General features: G+C 41.8%; 1 protein-coding gene across 1 annotated transcript in view; it reads right to left on the bottom strand.

Moving 5' to 3' along the window:
• PRX (periaxin) overlaps positions 1-23,069 on the bottom strand; it is a 280,710-nt gene that overhangs the window by 121,415 nt on the left and 136,226 nt on the right. The window contains exon 2 of the mRNA XM_078660654.1: positions 222-277. The gene's annotated coding sequence lies outside the window, so the exon portion shown is untranslated. The remainder of the gene's footprint in view (positions 1-221; positions 278-23,069) is intronic.

The following is a 23,069-nucleotide window of genomic DNA, read 5'->3' as shown; positions in this document are numbered from 1 at the left end:
ATAAATGTGCCTTCTCTTTCCCAGTCGAGCAGCAGGGAGTCTCCCAACCCACCCCCATCTGTTCCCAATGCCAGCACCTCTTCCCTTGTGGAGTGAACCAATGACAAGCTGCCAAAGCTGACATAATTTAATGCCCGCCCGACTGTCGAACAGAAAGAAATACCTTCCCTTACTGCATATCAACAAGACACAAAACACTGTAAATGCAGCCGGTAACTTACAGATGTCGGGTTTCCCTCGGCCAGTTCATATCTTTCCTGCAGTTCCTGCTCCGCGCCTGTCAGGGAGGAAACAGGAGAAGTCAGTGGTGGCATCCACAGAAGTACCGCGAGGGGGGTGACGGCCGGAGCAGGCGAGGAAGGAAGCCCCAGTGAATCACAGCCCAACACCCCGCACATTGCTTCACGCTGACTGAACATCCGTCCCCAAGACGGACATTTTGGCGAAAGGTAACAGAAGAAAAGAGGTGGAGTCAGAAGCGAACATGGAAGTCAATTTTTGGAAACAATGCATAGTCACAGTGACCTTTTACACCGCGGTTCCAGCAGCCACTATCCTGTTGTTTGTTTCTACTCATTCCATGAAAGCAATTACATAATTGAGTCAGTGACAGATTCCTGAAAGCCACGTAGTATGCATGAAAAAACTGCGATTGGATCAGTTTACCTAGGGCTTTGAAAAACTGGAGGGTCTCTCAAACGGGGGTGTCTAATGTAATTAAGGGTGTGGCTTAAAAACATGTAAGCTACAAATCTGTGCTTAGCATTATGTGCCGCAGACTTATATTTTGCTGTTTCTGTCACTGCATCCAGCTATATGATACAAAAAGTAACATCATACCTACAACAAGTCAGGACTGTTGGCTTTTTCAGTGGTTGTTAGTTGCATAAGATAAATAAGCAGCAGCTATGGCTTGTTTATATAATATTGAAAAAGCTTCCACTTAACGCCCTGGTGACACCACGACAATGTTGCTGCGCCTGTGCGGCAAAATCGCAAGTGGGCGGGTTCATGACGGCCCCCAGCCGTCATCAGCACACGAGCGCCGTAGTGCATGACGGCTGGGGGCCGTCATCAGCATGCAAGGAGTTAAATCCCTGGTGACACCACAACAATGTTGCTGCGCCTGAGTTTCAAAAAGAGAAGGGAAATCCAGAGAGAAAATGTCTCTCTTTAAAGGATTTCCCTTCCCCTACAACGCTCACCTGGCATGACGTCATGATGTAACTTCTCCATTAGTGAGCAGTGTGAGCATGCGCACATCGATGTGCCTGCTGTCACTGCAGTCCAGAAAAAAACAGACCACCTGTGCCAGGGCACAAAACAGAGCACGATAGAGACCCTTTTCGAGGCTTCCTTTAAAAAACTGCTGGTGCTCAGCACCGGTGAGACCCGGCCCACTTAAAGCCCTGAGTTTACTCCTACGAAACGTTGTGTGAAATCCTGAAAATAAAAGTCTGAGCCCTGAACTTCGTATATTCAAAAACTTGCAAATGTTGTTCTGACAGCAATCATCAATGACGTCTACCCTGCTTTGTTTACTGCTCACTCTTTAAGGTACACATTTACTTCAGTTCTGGGTTTACATCTTTTCTCGCTCAAAAACAAACCTTGCAACCAATTGACAGGCTCAACATCACCCGAAAAAGGCCTCCACCTGTGAGTGTCACTCTGAAACTGCAGGGATTGCTTCTGCGCAGGAATGCAGGCTGTGGCCAAGGAGGGGATGTATGACCATATAATGCATGCCTTTACCATCCAATGCCTTTGCTGTGCAATGCCTTTACCGTGCATGCCTTTACCACGCATGCCTTTACCGTGCAATGCCTTTACCATGCATGCCTTTACCATGCATGCCTTTACCGTGCAATGCCTTTACCATGCATGCCTTTACCATGCATGCCTTTACCGTGCAATGCCTTTACCGTGCAATGCCTTTACCATGCATGCCTTTACCATGCATGCCTTTACCGTGCAATGCCTTTACCATGCATGCCTTTACCATGCATGCCTTTACCGTGCAATGCCTTTACCGTGCAATGCCTTTACCATCCAATGCCTTTGCTGTGCAATGCCTTTACCGTGCATGCCTTTACCACGCATGCCTTTACCGTGCAATGCCTTTACCATGCATGCCTTTACCATGCATGCCTTTACCGTGCAATGCCTTTACCGTGCAATGCCTTTACCATGCATGCCTTTACCGTGCAATGCCTTTACCGTGCAATGCCTTTACCATGCATGCCTTTACCATGCATGCCTTTACCGTGCAATGCCTTTACCGTGCAATGCCTTTACCATGCATGCCTTTACCGTGCAATGCCTTTACCGTGCAATGCCTTTACCATGCATGCCTTTACTGCGCAATGCCTTTACCGTGTAATGCCTTTACCATGCATTCCTTTACAGTGTGCAATGTCTTTACCAAGCATGCCTTTACCGTGCAATGCCTTTACTGTGCATTGTCTTTACCACGCATGCCTCTACCATGCAATGCCTTTACCGTGCAATGCTTTTACAACGCATGCCTTTACCGTGCAATGCCTTTACCACGCAATGCCTTTACCACGCATTCCTTTATCATGCATATACCTTTACCATGCAAGCCTTTACAATGCAAGGTAAGTATGTGGTAAGGTAAGTGTAACATATATATATATATATATATATATATATATATATATATATATATATATATATATATATATATATATATTACCTACTGGCGGTCTCCAGTAGGTAGTTATAGTTAGGATCGTTTTCCATAGGAAATCCGCAACATTCTATTGGGAATAACTTTGGCGCCGAATGAGGGATCTGCCTGTAATTTTCCTTAACCTTGCCTCGCTGCGCTCCGCTCCTTCCCTGAAAGTTCCGGGGGGATCCGTCAAGCGGGGGCCGAGATAAAAGGGGGGTCCCAAAACGTGTTTTCCCCATGTTAATTTCCATAGGGCGGTTGGACTCACTTTTAGCCCGAACGGCTGAATGGATTTCCACCAAACTTGGCAAAATTGTAGGGACTGGTACCCCGATGTGCCTTTGCTATGTCTCAAGATATATGCTCCAGTGGTTTTTACGAAAATTAACTTTGAAAAAATATATATTGGGCTCCATTGGGCTATATATATGTTAGAGCCCAAATGTAGCCCAATGTAGCCCAAAGATGGCCACCAGAGACAAAAAAAAACAAATGTAGCCCAAATATCAGCCAGATGTAGCCCAACTATAGCCCAATGACAGAATGTCCCAGAGTGTTCTAAAGAACAACTAGAGCGCTAACAGTCTTACTTATGACAAAAGTATGGCACACATGAAGTCATCTTGATTGGAATAAAGTGTTAACACTTAAAACATTTAATTTGCAAAGGAACAAAATGAGGGGGTTCATTTTGCCATAGAAATTATGATTAGTGCTGAAGAAAGAAAAATTAGGGCACATTTTGAGTGACTTCTCAAATCCTCTTATATTTCATTAAAAAAATTCTGATATGCAGTCTCCCAAGATGGCCACCAGAGACAAAAGAGCCCAAATGTAGCCCAAATATCAGCCAGATGTAGCCCAACTATAGCCCAATGACAGAATGTCCCAGAGTGTTCTAAAGAACAACTAGAACGCTAACAGTCTTACTTATGACAAAAGTAAGGCACACCTGAAGTCATCTTGATTGGAATAAAGTGGTAACACTTAATACATTTAATTTGAAAAGGAACAAAATGAGGGGTTTCATTTTGCCATAGAAATTTATATATATATATATATATATATATATATATATATATATATATATATATATATATATATATATATATTTACTGAAAAAACCATAGGTTTCACACCAGTTATAGTTAGGAATTAGCATTTAAAAAACCTATTAAATTCACTGAAAAAACCATAGGTTTCACACCAGTTATAGTTAGGTGGAAGTTTTACTCGCATAAAACCATTGAAATTCCCACGTTATAGTTAGTTGGACTCACTATAACTTGCGCGTGCAATGCACTGCTGATGACGTCACATATTACATCACTCATGACATGGTCAGTGACATCACTCATGACATCACTGATGACATCTCAAATGACATCACTGATGACATTATCCAGTGAATGTGTATCTTTCTGAAAAATAAATATTTTTTATATATGTATATCTAAAGGTTGATGGAAGAATAAATGGGTAAATAAATGTCTAAATGGATGTTTTTTTGTGTAAAATTGATTGGTTAACTGACTTATTAAATGTATCTTAGTGAATACATATATTAGCGAGTAATGTTTAAATATTTAAATATCTGTATCTGTGTCTCACTTTGTGTATACGTGGCTGAATGGGTTGGTGAGTAGCTACATGAGTGTGTATATGGGTTATTAGTTGTTTTTTTGAGTATCAGTATCAGTGTCTGTATGGTTCGGTGGGGGATATTACTTAGAGCACAGATGCATGAATGAGTGACTCACTATTTGTATGTATTTTGAAGACAGCATGTGTGCAAGACTGTATGGGTGGATGATTGTGTGTATGGGTGGGTTAGTGAGTATGTGTTTTTATAATTTATTGTTTAAGAGAGTAAATATGTTTCCGTTTCTGTAGAAGTATGTGTAGTGGTGTGTATATAGCAGTATAATCAAGTAAATGGTTTTTTGATAGTTTATTTGCATGTGTGAATTTGTCTGTGAGTAACTATATGGATGAGTATTAGTGTGTAACAGGATGTATAGGTGTATGAGTACATATGATGAGTAAGTACATGCATGAGTGACTATATAGAACTGTTGGTGAATGAGTGGATGTGTATGTAGATGTTGGAATTACCTAATAAGTTGTTGTAATTGGTATTGGTTTCTCCTTTTTTAAGAAAATGTTAGTTTCTATTTTGAATGTGTGTGTCAAAGGTTATTTTATGCTGATAGGAGGTCTGCCACTTTGTCACAAGGATGTTGTCATCAGTGATGTCATTTGAGATGTCATCAGTGATGTCATGAGTGATGTCACTGACCATGTCATGAGTGATGTAATATGTGACGTCATCAGCAGTGCATTGCACGCGCAAGTTATAGTGAGTCCAACTAACTATAACGTAGGAATTTCAATGGTTTTATGCGAGTAAAATTTCCACCTAACTATAACTGGTGTGAAACCTATGGTTTTTTCAGTGAATATATATATATATATATATATTTATATTTAGTCATTGTAATTCCAATCTTTTTTTAAATTTCTTTGACATTTAAATTTTTTCTTTATTGGGACAGACCCCCAAACCCCATTTTATATCAATTAAGTTTATTCTCCCTTTTTGTATCGTTACTAACCTATGCCTTTACAATTTTTTCGCAATAGTCTTTCATTTACATTCATCTTGTCAAAATGTGCTTTCAAATGCAAACCTGCCCAGTGCTTCCACATCTCCCCTCAACCCCAAAATCCCTTACCACCCTAAACCTCTATCCACCCCTAAACCCTAAAAGACCCTTACCACCCTACACCCCTACCCACCCCTAAACCTTAAAGTCACACTTACCAACCTACACCCCTAAACCTTAAAGTCACCCCAGCACCCTATGCGCCTACCCACCCCAAACCATAAAAATGCCCTTCACACACTATGCGCCTACTCACCCCATAACCCTAGAAATACCCCTACCATCCCATACCCCTACCCAAACCTAAACCCTAAACATATCCTCACTCCTGATTTCGAAGCTGTGAGGCACCACAGGAGAATTAGAAGGACTGGGCACGTTTGCATTTAAAAACGCATTTTTTTGACAAGATGAATGGAAACGAAAAATGAACTGTGATTTTGACTGCACAGCAGTCGGTCTAGAGTATTTTGTTTCAAAATGCCCACTCTTAAGAGAGAATGTGACTAGTGTCTTTAAATAACACAAGGTCACCTGTGATCAAGGCTTATTTAGAGCCGAAACGTGTAACGATTATGAGCAACCTCCTCATATCTCTGTGTGAAATAAAAGTGCCTGCAGCCTTTTGAAATTTTGCAGTTCTACAACTGATTTATTACTGTTCAGTTGCTACTCCAATTGATTGGGCGGAAGCATGCTGTACCTTTGCTCTTTTGGTATTTTCGTTCTCTTGTTGTTGCATTGTTTTTATTTGTTTTGTTCCACGGCCCATACTGACTTAACACTTCACCTCCTGTTACCTTTTCATGTTCAACACATGCCACTACATCCCCATTGGCGTGTAGGATATTTACTTACTGGATGACATGTCATGCCGCTTATGGTGCATTTTAATATTCTAACATGGAATGTGAGAAGCATGCACACCCCCTTGTGCTGTTATGCAGTCCATAGTCCATTGGTTTAGAGGAACAGAGGTATAGGGCCAGATGTCCGATGTAAAATTGCATTAGCAAACAGGTTTGCGACCTGTTTGTGCGTGCAATTCTCGCAAAATAGTGTATTGCGACTCACTATTAGGGAGGGGCGTTCCCTTCCTAATAGCGACCGCAGAGCCATGTATGAATGTTTTGTGACCGCAATTGCGGTCCCAAAACACTTACAAATTAGCGCCCTCTTCAAGAGGGTTGTAATGAAGTCGCAAATGGGAAGGGGTCCCCAGGGGACCCTTTACCCTTTGTGACTGGATCCAAAAATATTTTTTACGAGCAGGCAGTGGTCCCAGGGACCAATGCCTGCCCTTCAAAAATTAAACGAAAACGTTTCAATTTTTTGTTTTAAATGTATCTTGTTTTCCTTTAGGAAAAATGGGCTGCATTAAAAAAAAGCTGCTTTATTTAAAAGCAATCCCAGACAAGATTGTACATACTCAAAGGCATTCATGATATATGGAATAAAGTACCCCCTGCCATACATTATAAGGACACTGCAAGTCACCGAGGAGTTTGATGACCATATACGGGAATGAGGCCAAAGGCTAAGTTCCTTTATGAGGTTATGGAACTCTTTATCATGTACCACCGGTTGTACTTTATCCTATATAATACATTGTCACACCATCACCTTTCTCACAAACCACTTAAATCCTTGGTGCGTAGCTCTTTCATATGAAACAGAAAGCATGATTGCAAACATGAAGAATACAAATAGAATCTCAGTTGTAAAATTAAACGCATCTAAATACCTGTTAGATGTTTGTTGTAAAATATATTAGTATCAGTTTAATGAAAGTACGTTTTTTTTAAATGGACAGTAGCTCAGTATATTTAGAAACATGCAGAAAGATTCTAACTTTTTAATAATTACTTAAGGATTGTATAAAATAAACATGTTCCTATAAATATCTCCTGTCTGCTTGTCACTGTGAGCTACAAAAACAGATCAGAAGAAAGAAAAGCAATAAACGTGTTTCTTTAAACAGCTGCTTTCATTATTCTCCATGACCTGTCCTGAATTTTCCTTTGGCTGATGGCAGCAGGCACTGTAACATCAGAACTTAACTGTAATAAGTTATTACAGTTGAGTTCTAATGTTAATTCTTTATAGTGGGCGACTATGTGCATCACAAGACGCCTATTATTTAGAAATAAATTAGAGTTGAATATTTACACAGGGATTGCAGAATACCATATATTATAAAGATAGAGGAAAAATGGGGACGAAAATGTTACCGAAGAGGGATTTTCGATGCTGGCCACTTGGGGAGCTGTAACATTAATGATGTTGAAAAGCATGTTCCTTAAAGTGGTGACTTTCAGTTGTTTTCTTAACTGTAGTGGCACACTGGATGGCCTGACACATGTCACCCTCCGCCCCAATCTCTCATGGTCGAAACATGCTGACCTCTTTTACTGTGGGTACAGAGTAGACCGTTTTCATTGCCTTGTGTTCTTTCTGTCCTTTGTAGCATCCATTGGCAAACTCCTACAGTCCTTTTGTACATCCTCTCCCACCCACTTGCCTTTCTGCATTTCCATTAATCACCCTTTCCTTCCCATTCATGCAAACAGCGTGCTTTGCTCCACCCAGTTCCTTCCTGGATTTATAGAAAGCGTGCTTGGTGCCAAGGGCACGCTCTATGATCTGGCATGTGAGGAATTCAGGACCGCCGTTCCCTAAGGAGATCCTTTATGACCCTCTTCCTTCCCCACCCAGAAGCTGGAAAGCAACATACTTCCAGCTTCCTGTCTGTATATGTGACTTCCTGTCTCTCCAGGGCGGGGCCTAGCACAGCTACTTTGATCAGCTTGGAAGATAATTAAAAAAGCTATGTCTTGATCTCATTACAATAGGATCACTGGTCTAGTTAAACGTAAACTCCATCTTTTTAGCCTATCAAATACATATCAGGGTGACCTAATGTGCGCCTGAACATCATCTCACTTCACACGTCACACAGTGGAGCAGCCATCTTGTTTCTTAAATCAAGAGCATAGACACAATGACCGCTAAGCCAATCCATACAGAGCTGGAGCCAGTGCTCTCATAGGCTTTAGTGACGCCCAGGGCAAAACATTCTGGTGGGATCCCCTAACCCAGGAATTGTATCAACTTTGCGGGCAACTTTGGAACTAGGAAACCAAATTCGAATCCTGGTCTTCGCTCAACATCCTGTGATTCTGAGCAAATCACTTACAGCCAGATTCATCAAGGGAAATTGCGCTCGCAAAGGGCCAGATTCTGAGAATCTGGCCCTTTGCAAGCGCAATTTTTGCATTTGGGATTCATCATCCCAAATGCAAAATTCGCTATTACAGAATTTGCATTTTAGCGAGGAATAGCATTTAAGGAATCTCTATTTGAGATTCCTTAAATGCAATTCATGAAACTTTTACAATTTGCGAATTCGCAATTTCCGGCCGCTATTTACCGCGAAGTCTGACTTCGTGGTAAATAGCGAAAACTTAGAAAACTGCACTTTAGTGCATTTTTCTAAGTGGTATGTTACACACACACACATGTCCTTTGGACATGTGTGTGCGCAACATCAGGCTACATTTCCATTTCAGGGGTGCTACAGGGTGTCCTTTGGACACCCCTGGCACCCTTGAAATCTCATTCTTATTTGCGATTAGCAAATTGCTAATCGCAAATAAGGATTGACTCCCCATTCATTCCTATGGGCCTTTAGGCCCATAGGAATGAATGGGGAGTTATTCCTTATTTGCGATTAGCAATTTGCTAATCGCAAATAAGGAGGCTGTAGGAATCACAATTTATTTTGCAATTTCTACATGAATCCCGATTTGAGAGTCCTTAATAGCGATTCCTTAATAATCGCTATTAAGGACTCGCAAATCGGGGCCATGATGAATCTGGGGGTTAATCTCCTGCAGCATAAAAACATGTAATGTGTAGTTCTCGTGTAGAGCACTCTGATGATCTCAATTCAAATTTGAGATATATAAAAACTGCAAAGAAAAAACTTGGATAGACTAAGTGGATTTGAGTATGCACTGCCCTCCTTTTGGGATTCATTCTTTGTGCTGGCTACCACAATACTCAGCTCCGTATCACTGCTCAAACATATTTATAATATCATTATTTTAAATAACCCTTTTCTTCTTATTCTAAAAATGATTTAACCATTATACATTTCATGTATTTGAAATAAGTTTTCAGAACATGTTCTAATTCTTGCAAAGGGAACATGTATAATTCCTAGTGAGACGTGATTGCATCATTATTCTCATTCAGTGCTTAATTTGAGCCAATGGTTTCTGGTGCTTGGCACCAGCACTTAATTATCAACACCGGCACGTATGACAGTCTGCCACGTGGTGGCACTGGTGGTCTAACATAGAGGGGAGCCCAACAACAGTTGGTTATTAATTCAACATACCTTAAAATGGTTATTACACACTTGTAGGGTTTCATGGTTAGTAGTTGTGTCGGTTCTGTCATAGGTGGTGCTGACAGGAGCAATGGGCTAGTACAAGCTGCAGTGGCCTCCTGGTGAAGGCACAGGCACTTATTTTTTCAGAAATTAAGCACTGTTCTCATCTCTTGTTTTGTGGTCTTATGACTACTTCAAGCTTCACTGCAAAACCATACATTTGAAGGTGCTTTTGAAAAAGTCTCTCCCATGTTTTGGAATTTTATTTAAAAAATACTTTAACAATTTTGTATTAGTCAAAACAGTGCACTGCAGGCTATGCTCACAGTCCATGTGTTGACAGTTTTCTTACAGTAAGAGTAACTTGCAACAGTCATCTTGCAAAAGATAGGAGGGGGTAACGAGAAAGGGAGAAATAAATTGATGTATTGATGTAGAAAGTTTACTGCCACAAGAGGGATACATACCAGAAGATGACTTACAGCCTCAGCGGAAAAACATTTTGCTGCTTGCCAATGCTTCGGCAGAAAGCACTGGCAAAGCCAGTGGGTCACAAAGGCGAGAGTTATTGGCTTTGCCCATGCCTATTTTATTTGTAATGGATAACCATTGAAAAATAGGTCACACAGAGAGCACAAGCATTTGCAATGCAATAGGTCTCGCATTTACTAGAGTTTGAGCTCTTAGCATTGTAAATGACAATGCCTTTTAATTATGTGTTGTTTTTAAATAAAAGGCATTGTCATTTACAATGCAAATACCGTAAACTCTTGCAAAGCGAGACCTCTTGCATTCCAAATGCGTTCGGCAACCTTGCTATAATTTATTTTTAGAGAATTAGGAGAGAGCGTGTCCTACCTGCAACAGCAGGCAGGACAAAGCTATTTGAGAAAATAGTGCTCTGAGGCTATAATTAAAGCCTACCGAGTAACAACACATGTAACAGGGGGTGTCGCCATGGGAGGTTACAAAATGAGACAAGGCAGTACTAAGGAGGGACTACTAAGCCTATTGACCAATGAACAGCCACAGTTTACAGTGGACAATGACACAAGCCAATGAAAATATGGGTGAAGGGTGGGTGGAGCTTCAAGTCTCTACCTGAATACAGCATGCCTCCCAGAGCAGCGCATGCGCTGCCCAGGCTGGACCTAAAAATATATGTAGTTCTTCATGGTGGTGTTACACCTATTTCTACCACACTTTATTGTGAGTGTGTAATTAGTATAGTGCAGTACCTTAGTGTGTCTACTGTACGAATCCTCAGCCTTCGCAACAAACAATTACTGATGAAAACACTGTTACCCATTTGTGTATTTTCTTACTTACTTTCACTATTTTTGATTTACTTCAAGAATTACTTGCCTTGAAAACCATGGGAAAATATGAGTGATCAACACAATGACCCCTTGCTAAATTCAGAATATTGTCTAATTTTCATGAATGCATAGCTTTCTGGGTTCATCCATGAGTTTTCACTCCTCATTCCCTCTCAAGCCACAAGTAGGTAGCAACAACAACAATTTGAAAATGTACCACCACTAAAATAATTTAAAAACCTGTGGTGAAAATGATTTTTTACAACTCTAGTTCTAAAAGCAGGGAAGAGGTCAAACTTTTCACAAGAAACCTTCTGTTGAGGACCATTATAGAAACAAAAGGCACACTTTCTTACATAGCACTTTTTTCCCAGTTTTCAGAAGAAAAACTAATTCTGCAAAATTTTCGCTTATTTTCTTGATTCCCTGCAGAGGAACTCACAAACCTTGAGCACATTTACGATCACCAATATATATGAAAATATGAATACAAATTTGGCCTGGTTATCTATCAATGAAAAAAGTGATGAAGGCTTACGCAGAGGCAGCTTTAATATTAAAAAAGAATCAGCACTTCCATGGGGTGGGAAAGACGGCGGATGCATCGTTATCGCTAAATAATACTGAGACTGTAAGGTATTTTGTATCATCTGTTTGTGTTTTTTTATAAGCCAAATGGACATTCTTTTATAACAACTGTAAAGGTGAACCTGACAACATTCAAAGGGAGAGGATTTTTTTTCGAATTGTTGGAAATTGATGCCAGGTGCTCAAAGAGTAACAACAAAATGTCACCATGAATAAAACCCCTGAAAAAGACACTCCAAACAGAAGACTTGAGCGCCTTTTCCATTCTAACAGCACGGCAGAAGTATGCCCATTGGGGAGCGGCCTTGTGTTTGCTGCTTTTGTGCAGAGGGCTGATCCATAAGATCTTGGCTACAGTGGGATCCCAGAAAGAGCAGTTTCCACGATCGCAGAAATGCCATAAAGATTCCATTTAAGCACAGAGTAGCTCTGAGAGTTGAACAGCTTCCAGGTATCACATGATCCCACTCAACAAACAAAGGGCCTGATTTACAGTTTGCCAAATGGGATAAGAATCTACTCCATCCCATAAATGGCAGATATCCTGTTCGCTGTATTACAAGTGCATTATATCCTATGGGACTTGTAATATGGCAGCTGGAGTATCACACACAATAAACTCTAAATTAGGCCTTAAGACTCCAAGAAGGTAACATTGTTGACATGCCCTCCACATCTCCAAGCGGTGTGTGACTATGACAGCAAGAAAGGTCTAGCCTAAAAACCCAAAACATTCCAGCTTGTAGAGTTAAGCTTGAGAAAGAGGAATCCCCAAATATTCCAGAGCATAAAGAGAGAACTCAAAAGTGGGAGAGGTCTGTGCAGACTATCCCAGATATTCCAGAGTGTACATTGAGAATTTGGGCAGACTGTCTTAAAAACCCTAGAGAGTCATCTACGTAGTGAGATTGGAATACGCGGACATTCTAGAGTCGAAGGTCAGACATAATAGGGGATGAAGTATGTGAAGATACCCTTATGCTACTCTGAGAGTTGGGTGAGACACAGTGGTGAGCAGGGGGAAGGTAATACACCTTGAGCCAAGTTTTTTCAGTAGCTAAAATGTGAACTTTAGGAAATATGGTTTGAGTCCCCCATAAACAACATTCAAAATGTCTCAGCATAGTGATTGTCACCCTCATACCACCCCTCACGAAGGGTTAACACAGCCTTAACATTTTGATGTTATTTTAATGCTGCTTCCCATCAATGTAATCTCAGGCACAATTCAGTCTCCTGAAGTGGAGCCTGTCAATGATCTCCGACCAAAATATTTATGATTTTTATTTTGCCAGTGCTGTATTGAACAACATGCTTTGAAATTACAAACCAAGTCCAAGGTTTTACAGACAGTTCAAACAAACTAATATAGTCTTAAATCCACTTGTCTATTTTAAAAAAGAACTAGCAGCCCGTCCGGACGTTGTCCGGGTATGAATTGCTGACAGTCAGTAGTATATTGTTTTGTAGGATTTCGTTTTGATAGCATTTCTCATCTGTGACAGGCCTGTGAAACGCTCCGATTCACAGTGCACTGCTGAGGCACTTAAGAGTGCGCGTTCAGTAGTGTGTGAACTCGAGTTTCCCTACTTTATTTTTCCTTGCAATATTATATAGCGCGAACTCGACAACATGGCATGAGCACAATTTACATTACAGAAGAACACATTCATTTGTGGTAGGCACGAGGAGACAAAGCGATTTGCCTGGAATCACAGGATGTTAAGCTGATGCCGAGATTCAAACGTAGCTCCCCAGCTCTTTAGTTCTCAATTCTAGAACTTGTGGCGGGAGGTGTGTCTAAAAGTGTATGTCGGTGCTGGCCAACAATGAGAGAGACCTGTGCATTTTTCAAATCGGTGGTGAAAAAATATAAGTATGTTGCTGGAGATATGGGCCACCATGCCACCAATGTACTTACCGGGGAGGGTAAACACCCATTATTCCGCAACTTTCTTTCCTCATACCATCACTCCGCATACTTTCATTACGAAAGTACCATGACTCTGCAATGCCATTATAACGCATGGCATTACATTTCATATGCTTTTCCCACGCATACATTTACAACGAAATTCGTTGTAAATGCATGAATGGTAAAAGCGTGTTTTTTAAAAATGTTTGGATAAGGTAAGTATGGGTATAGGGGTATATGTTTTAGGGTAATGAGGTATATGTTTTGGGGTGTTTGGGTATTTTAAGGGTTCAGATATAGTTTTGGGTTATGGGGTACAGGGGTAGTTTTAGGGTTTAGGGATAGGTATGGGTTTTGGGGTACAGGGGTATTTTTAGGGTTCAGGGCTAGGTTTGGGTTTTGGGGTATAGGGGTATTTTTTGGGTTCAGGGGTAGGTTTGGGTTTTGGGGTACAGGGATATTTTAAGGGTTCAGGGATAGGTTTGGGTTTTGGGGTACAGGGGTATTTTTAGGGTTCAGGGCTAGGTTTGGGTTTTGGGGTACAGGGGTATTTTAGGGTTCAGGGGTAGGTTTGGGTTTTGGGGTACAGGGTTATTTTTATGGTTCAGGGCAAGGTTTGGGTTTTGGGGTACAGGGGTATTTTTAGGGTTCAGGGGTAGGTTTGGGTTTTGGGGTACAGGGGTATTTTAAGGGTTATGGGCTAGGTTTGGGTTTTGGGGTACAGGGGTATTTTCGGGTTCAGGGGTAGGTTTTGGTTTTGGGGTACAGGGGTATTTTTAGGGTTCAGGGCTAGTTTTGGGATTTTGGGATACAGGGGTATTTTTAGGGTTCAGGGGTAGGTTTGGGTTTTGAGGTACAGGGGTATTTATAGGGTTCAGGGCTAGGTTTGGGTTTTGGGATACAGGGGTATTTTTAGGGTTTAGGGATAGGTTTGGGTTTTGGGGTACAGGGTATATTCATAGGGTTAAGATTGGTTAGTGTTTAAGGGTGTTGGAGTATTTTAAGGAGTAAGGGTGGGTTATGATTATGGGGTGCAGGGGTATTTAAAGGGAGCAAGGTGGACACCCGGAGCTGGAATGTACAGAACCTGGGAAGAAAAAACAATGAAATATTGGGCAAAACGCTCACTTTTTTTTCCGTAATCCCGCGCCACGCACACGCCCACGCCCCCAGCACACGCCCACAGCACACGATATGAGACATGGTATGAAGGGTGGAACGTACCACACGCCCCAGCGTTTGTCACACCCCAGCACACGCCCACAGCACAACGCAGACACGCCCACAAGGGACTAATTTGCTGGCACGGTTCTTTTACCTTTTAAATGTATATGGTGGGCGTCTGCATAGCCAATGTCCTTCGGCTGCAACTGCCCTTTCCAACGCTGTATTGGGTGTTGTGTTTGGTACTGTGGTTCCTGAGATTACCCGCCTAAAAGGTTTGGGCTCTCTCTTTATTAATTAGTATAGATAACGCATCTCCATTCACTTCTACCTATCTGGTCTTACCCATTTTTTATTAGATTCTCAGTCATATAATGTGATCGAGAATCTCTTAGGAAGGATTAGGATGGAAAAATTAAACCCTATTCAAATTCGTATGGTTTAAACAAGCAGAGCTATTCTCCTGGTTAGACTGCCATGCTATCACTCTGTTTATAGAAAAAACAAATATTTAGATTTAAAAAAACATATTCCTTTTGTACAACCAGGCTCAGACTCGCACACATTTTTGCAATAGCATCAGGAATATATGCCCCCATATCAGTATGGATTTTCACTTAGATACCATCTTGAAATATTTCAGAATTACATCAATTTTGTTCAAAATATCATTTAATTTTTACAAAAATATAATTTGTCCTAATTTTTAGATGATCACTTACAGAAAATACACTATTTCGCTCACAAATAGCTAGCTCACTGTGTATTAGGGCAAGTTGTTTGTTCAAAAGTGTTGTGCCGTGATGGGGCTCACAGTAGACTTTGGTGATTTCGTTAGTCTTCCAATTAGAGCAGGGTGGGCCGAGGTAACGGTTGGGGGTTTCTGCCTTCAGCATCATTTCTGCTACTTGAGTGCATGCCAAGACCTGGCTTTCATGTGCCAGTCAATATTTCCAGATGTTCAGGCACACTATCAGTTGATGGTCATTGATATCTTGCACCCTCATCATATGTGAGTCCCTGCCTCCTGGTACCCAGGTATCTACTCACTGCCATCATGTGCAAAGGGGTCCCCTCCTATGCTCAGGAGTCCCCGCCATGCCGTCATGGACGTAATGTGCCCAAGTATATTTCAACAACACACAGGAAAGAAGTAGGATAAAAGCAGTAGCTGTAGTCTGGTCATCTTGGCGTCATCATTCTACAAACATGCAAGCCACAAATTGGCAAATTGATGCCCGAGAAAGCTCTTCCTTTGGCTGACGTCCCTTCCTTCCTCTCTGGCGCCCGTGGTTCAGTGGTCCCACCCTTCTGCTATTGTTCAGAGAAGGATCCATTTCTCCTTGGAGGCGTCTGCCAACCAACTTTGCTATAATATAACCACAGACAGTTCAGCTGAGGAGAGGGCTCAGGCCTGGACACAGCCTGACAACGCACATCCGGCTCCGCGAAACCAGCGCGTTGTGTATTTTTAACTAATATACCTAGAAACTGAGATCTAAAGGGTGCCAAGGTCTAAAAAAGGGAAAACGGCCATTCTCATTTTCCAGGACCTTATTTATTTATTTATTTTTGCTGAGTTTTATATAGCGCGAACTTGACTCGAATCGGGTATCACCGCGCTTGACATACCACCAGTTACATTACATGAGGGCACACATTCATTTTTGTTAGGCACAGGGAGATTAAGTGATTTGCCCAGAATGACAGGATGTTCAGCGTCATCGGTTGCCGAGACTCGAATCCAGTTCCCCAGATTCGAGGTCAGCCGCCCTAGCCGTTAGTTATGAGTGCCTTGACTGTTTGGTCTGTGAGTCAAAGGCGTTGTGAGAGAGGGCCTCCAAAAATCCAGAAAATGGAAGCCCAGTCTACAAGCCAATGACTGTATGGGCAAGCATAATGCTATAGATGACTATCTATCCAGCTTGGGCTGCGAGTCAATGCCATCTGCTAGAGTGTGGGTCTGTATGGCAAAGATGGCACACTGAACTGGCATGGTCCCTCCACCAACTTGGCACATACGGCAGCAAACACCAGCTAGGTGGTAACGGATTCAGGTTACATTTAACCTGGCTGGCTAGGAGTTAATGACAAAATCAACAACAATGTTATTATAAAGAGTAATAAATTAAAGCACAGTGGCTGGAATGTTGAGAAAGATAGGGCCAATCAGGTTCCTTGGTTCTTAGCTGAAACGTCTTCACCACAGACATGAACAAGGGACAGGGAGTGGGTGACAAACTGTCACATGTAAGAGCTTCTCACACCCTCAGGAGCAAAGCACAGTACCTAGGAAATACAGTTAGTTAAACGATGACCCCTAATTGTCAGGGTCACTGGAATTATGTGGCAGGGGAGGACTAAATTATGCGGCAGGATTGACTAAAGTATGCCGCAAGAAAAGGTAAATTATGCATCATAACGCGGCACATTTTTTGATAGTATTGCTTCATTATCTTCAAATGTTTACACATTGTAACACTGTCTGGGCAAAGATTTTACCTCATTGGTACCAGTTTAACAGCTCAATTTGGTAATAAACAACTGAAAGATGACTAGCCAACCTTTGCAAAGGGCTTTCCAATGCCCAGGAACACGTGTTGCCCCATTTTAGTAACTTTTGAACTTACTGCGGTAGAAACTTTTTTTGTCAAAACCTGTAAATTATGCAGCAGACGATGGATTAGGTGGCAAATGCGGCAAATCCTAAATTATGCAGAAAATGCCACAGAATTACATAATTCCAGTGGCCTTGCTAAAAGTACAACCTACTCCATTAACACAAATATCATTCCCAGAAACAAATAAATCATATTAGTTCTTTCTGCACCTTCTCTGCGCCAAAGCCATATAGATCGCAGTGATTCTCCTAAACAGTACAACAATGTACACAGACTTATCAATTCACACAGTTGCCACAGAAAACATTAGACATGACACTGTGCCTCCCAGCAAACAAAATACACACCATGGCTATTTAATGGTGTTTTATTGACTAACTAGCCACATGGGATTCTGCAACCCCTGCATAAAAATGTGCCTCTAATATCTTTATTATCGGCGACTTGTGACACACACAGTCACCGATTATTGGGAAATTACATTAGAACTCAACTGTAATAGCTTATTAAAGTTGGGTTCTGATCTCACACAGCCTTCTACCAGGGGTAGCAGCTGAGAGGAAAGGCAGGCTATTGCTGTTCTTTCTCTTGCTCTGTTTTTCCTAGCTTACAGTGCCATGCAGAAAGTAGATATTTATGGCAACATGGTTATTTTTTGCACTCCTTGGGAAATTATAAAAAAGTTAGAATCTTTCTGCATGACTCTGCAGTGCTTTGTTTTTTCACTGACTTGTATTTCACTGATTCTAATATCTTTTTTTCAACAACTATCTAGGAATTTTTTGGGCTGTGTTTAATTTTGCACTAGCCATTCTATATTTATTCTTCGTGTTTGCAAACATGCTCCCTCTTTCATATGAAAACATTATGCACCAAGGATGTAAGTGGTTTGTGGGGGGGGGAGGGGGTGATGGCGTGACCATGTATTATAAGTGATAAAGTCTCCTTGCTGTACATGATAAGGATATTGCAAGTCACATTGGAGTTCCCTAACTTTATAAAGGAGCTCTGCCTTCGGCCTCAATCCTCTATATGGCCCTGGAACTGCTTGGTGAATGTATGGCAAGGGGTACTTTATCCCTTATATATAAGGCAATCATGCCTGATCTTTCTTCCTACCAATAAAAAACAAAAGACAACATTAGTGTCAATAACAGTACAACACAACAGGACATAATTCAGCACACACAACCGTACAATGGACAAGCATTCATCCATGGGTATTGATAGAAAAGGGAAAGTCTTAGGGCTCACTCACTCATTCATCCACAAGCAACAGGACCTCATACTAAACCAACTGGAGCCACCCTAAACACAGCACACACCAGAAACTCAGATACCTGACTTCCTTGTCTCTAACCTCATCGCTGCTGCCGACGGCCAACGGCCATCGCGTGCACAACCTCGGTAGTGCTGTGCACGTTCGTTGGCCGTCACGGCCCCACCCGCTCAATAGAACGTTCCGCACTAGCGCGGAACGTTTGGCGCAGTTAAGAGGATAGTCAATGTGGCTTTCAATAGCCATGCCAGAAGACACAGTGCAACCAGGCCATAAAAAGTAAAAAAAGGCATATGCCCTTTTTTGGTCTTCCTTTCAGTGGCTTCTATGCTGCTCCCTCCTTGGACCCCATGTTGCTCCACTGATCCTTTTATGCTTTCCTCTGGACCCTACTCTGCATGCTTGAACCTGTGCTAGTATGCTATGATATGTGAAGTGCTGTTTTGGTATGTTATAGAGATTTCTTTACAGCCTGTTCTGCCTTGTGTATGGCCTCACAGATGTGTCACCACATACCATCACAGATCAAAGTTTGATTTCTCATTGGTTGAGCTGGGTCATAAGAGTGCAGATGTGGCCACCATGCTACCTTCGTGTAATTGATTGGTCTTGGATGCGTGTTTTATTGTGGGTAGTGGTGCTTGGTACTGGTAACGCAAGGTTTTTACCATTTCAGGTATGTGTTATGTCTGAGGATTGGTCTTTACACTGCCCGGCTTGACTTTATGTCTAAGATCACTGAAAGTGCATTCTTAGTTATGGGCTCACACTATGCCCTTAAACAGACTAACTGGTGATGTTGGTTTGGTGCTGGTTTAGTATAAAGCGTTGTTATGGAATTGTGTTTTGTTTTGATAAGAGAGGCATGCTGTTGTCTCCTTGGCGAAGTCCAACCATATGGTATCTCTGACCTGTTTTGGATGTGTGGGCATTGTCCTGCCTAAGGTGGGTATGATCAGAGTGTAGGAGTTAATGTGCCAAGGATGAGAGCTTGATAACTGCTCTCCCTCAACAGGAAACCAACCTAGCAATTGTATTATAGGGGAAATGTGCTCAGAGCGCCCAATCCCAGAAAGCTGCTGCATGAAAAGAGGCTTTCAAATGGGCTGAAGTTTCAGAAGGTTAACAAAAACAGCTCTGAAATAGTCAAGGCTTTAGTCACATCTTCGAGATCTATTCAGGGAAGAATGGTTTAATTTCATCAATCAATGTAAATTGGTGGTTTGCCCTACTGGCACGGGAATAGATATGTTTGTTGGTTGATGTGCTTTATTTCGATACATAAAAATATCTTAAAAGCAATGAGTACAACAAATTAAAAAAAAAAAGAAAAAAGGCATTCACCAACTGTACATTACAAAACTTCCTAAAGGATTTAAAAAAAAAAAAAAAACGATAAAAACATTAGAATAAATACAATTAAAAGAGGATTAAATTGATACAGAAAGCCTATTTGATCGAATCAACCAAGTCCATTTTAAAAATTTTGAGATGCCTCAAACTACAAGGGGAGAAGTGTCTGTTTGTAAAATCCGTAGGGCCACTGAGTATTGGCGGGTGCCAAATGATCTGCACACTGGTTTGAGCCAACGCTTCCTTGGTTTACAATAGTCCGGGCATTCAAAAAGGATGTGAGCAACCGTCTCCACTCGCGTGGAACATAAGGCACAATAGGGGGAATGCTGGGAGGTCGATTTCCATTTAGATAACAACTTGCCTACTGGTAGGGTACCCACCCTAAATCTAAAGTACAATGCCCTATCAAATGCGATGGAAACCAGGTCAAGATAGGGTTCATAGGCCACCACGTCTTTGATTCGTAGAAAAACTGAGGTGGAATTACAGTAACGTGGGTTGCTAATGAGTTTGTGAGAGACCCAATCCCAGTACAGTTTCCTCAGGGTGGCTTTGGGTGGGGCATATCGAGTAACCCATGCTTCGCCCAATCCCAACTCCCCCAGGAGGCTTTTAACATCCCTCAACCACTTTACCCTGTGCCAGCCCCCCATGGCCATCACCTCGGACAGGCCCTCAGCGTATGAGGCAAGTTCGGGGACCCTCCACAATCGAGCCCACAGCAACAGGGGCCGTAGTCGTGCCTGATCCACAATCGATCTACATCCCAGGTCCAAAAGCACGGGAACTGTGGGTGTGCTCAAAGGGAGAGCCATCAGATCTTTCAAGAATTTGCTCTCCACTTTGGCTAGTACCTCCAAATTACAAGTACCCCACAGCTCTGCCCCATAAAGTGCAGCAGAGACCCCTCTAGCTTTATAGATATCAATAACAGGGGCCATGCAATGTTTGGGGGAAGAGCAATGTTCCCTGAGTAGATATGTTTGTGAACCTGGAAGTGTTTGGGAGAAAATAAGGAGAAGTTCAGTTCTGTCAAGGTTCAATTTGTGATGGTGGACTGTCAAGGATGAATATTGTCAAGGGTTGTGGCAGCAAGGGTAATGTCTTCCGGGGAGGCAGGTGACCTGCAGGTAGAGCTGGATGGCATTAGTGTATTGGCGATGAAAGATCCCAGTTGACAAATGTTTTCCACCAATGGTTTCAGGTACAGGTTAAACTATACTGAGGCTAACGCAGAACCCCAAAGATAACGTACATACTAGAGAGGGCATGTGCTCTTCTGTTGCAAGAGTTATTGTTAGCTAATTGTGGGCTTAGAGCCCGCCCATTGCTTGGCTTTATTGTCACTATTATTTGATTGCTTCTTATTTATTTGTTTGTGTTGGCTTGCCTTCCTCTTCTGGTGTTTGTCCCTCCCCTGGAGCATGGATGTATTACTTGTGTCCTTCCACTGCTCACTTTCCGAGCACTACTTTTTTCTTTTTGTTTAAACACTCAACAAGAGTGCATGTGTTTAACAACTGTCTCCCTCGTGTTCCTTCGTATTCCTCTCTCTCGCCATGCTTCTCTCCACGTTGCTCTCTCACCTATCTGCTTTTCCCCCAACTGCGCCCTCCTTGTTGCTTCCACTCCCACTCGCGTCCACTGTGTTGCTTTCTCCCTCCCACCTTTCAGGTTGCTTCCCGCCACCCACACCCTCTGTGCTGCTTACGCCCCCACCTGCGCCCTCTGTGCTGTTGTGCCTCTCTCGCCTCTGTGTTGCTTCCTCTCACCCGCACACTACTTGCACCCACTATTCTTTCTGCCCCAATGTTGCCTCACCTGCTTAAAAAATCATGCTTACGCATTGTTTTCCTTTTTAGTTACCAATCCAACGGGGATCGATAACTAAAAAGTTAAAGTAAATGACTGTGTCATTTTTTAGGCACACCCATGTATGGGGTGTGCCTCTACAAATTGACATGGCCGCACGCATTAACGTATTTTTTTTAATAATTTAGCCAATTTGCGCAGCATTGGCTGTAAAGAATGTCATAATAACAATAACAGAAGATGACGTGAGTATTCCCCCAGTGTACAGTTGTCAAAATCCAGTATCTGAAATATCACCGGGCCCTGGAATGCAGGAATCCCCACCAGGCCTATGTAGCGGTGAGGAAGAGCGCTCCGCGCCCCTCTACTGTACATTCCCAGACTATCTTTGGCCAATGTAAACTCCACAGATGAAAGCTGATCCAAAACACACAGCAGCCTGGGCCAGATACAGTGCTCCGATCCCGCATTTTTCGCATTTATAGCTCGAGTGAGACAGTAGAGAAAATGGCGGCCGTATAGCCCAAAGGATAACACGCCTTCTCCATGCGTTTTATTTAATCGTCAATTATTTTATCGTTTTGTTAAACTGGTACCAGTCCTGTCACATTAGTACAGCATTCCAGACTCTGGTACATGATCATCAGTGCATAGGCCTTCCACAATAAAGAAAATAAACTCTCTACTTCGATATTTATTTTAATTGAAATCCAAATGCATGCATTAATAACCTACATAAAAATATAAAATCAAATATATAATGTTTTTAAAGTCATGAAATGCCTATTATCTTCTTCTCAAAAAAAGTAAAAATCAAGTGAAGTGAAAAATACAATCATCTCCCAGCAAACGATAATCAAATATGCATTTTTGACGAATCTGCCTAGGCATTGAAAAACCTTATCTAGTATGTAAATGTCTAACTTTGGTGCTGTAAGTCTTGAAATCAAACACTCATTTTGGTACATGAGTAAAAAACGTTTCACACTGTTTAACCTACTTCATTTACCTGGGAATCAAATTGTAAGTGTGCGTGCCATGAATGTCTTAAAACATAATTCAGTGTTTATTGACTGTTTTTCTTTGTCCGACTACATACTCCCCAATTAAGTCTGAACTCCACATACCACAAAGTACCACATGCAGCGTATCAATTTGCAAGATCCCCTGCTATACTGAATATGTCTCCTGGAAAATCTGTTTACTGCTGCTGCAAGGTAACAAATACTTAAGTAAGCATTGACAAAATCACTAG

Source organism: Lissotriton helveticus, chromosome 9 (genome assembly GCF_964261635.1).
Source record: "Lissotriton helveticus chromosome 9, aLisHel1.1, whole genome shotgun sequence".
Lineage (NCBI taxonomy): Eukaryota > Metazoa > Chordata > Amphibia > Caudata > Salamandridae > Lissotriton > Lissotriton helveticus.
This window is presented reverse-complemented; position numbering and strand designations above follow the sequence as displayed.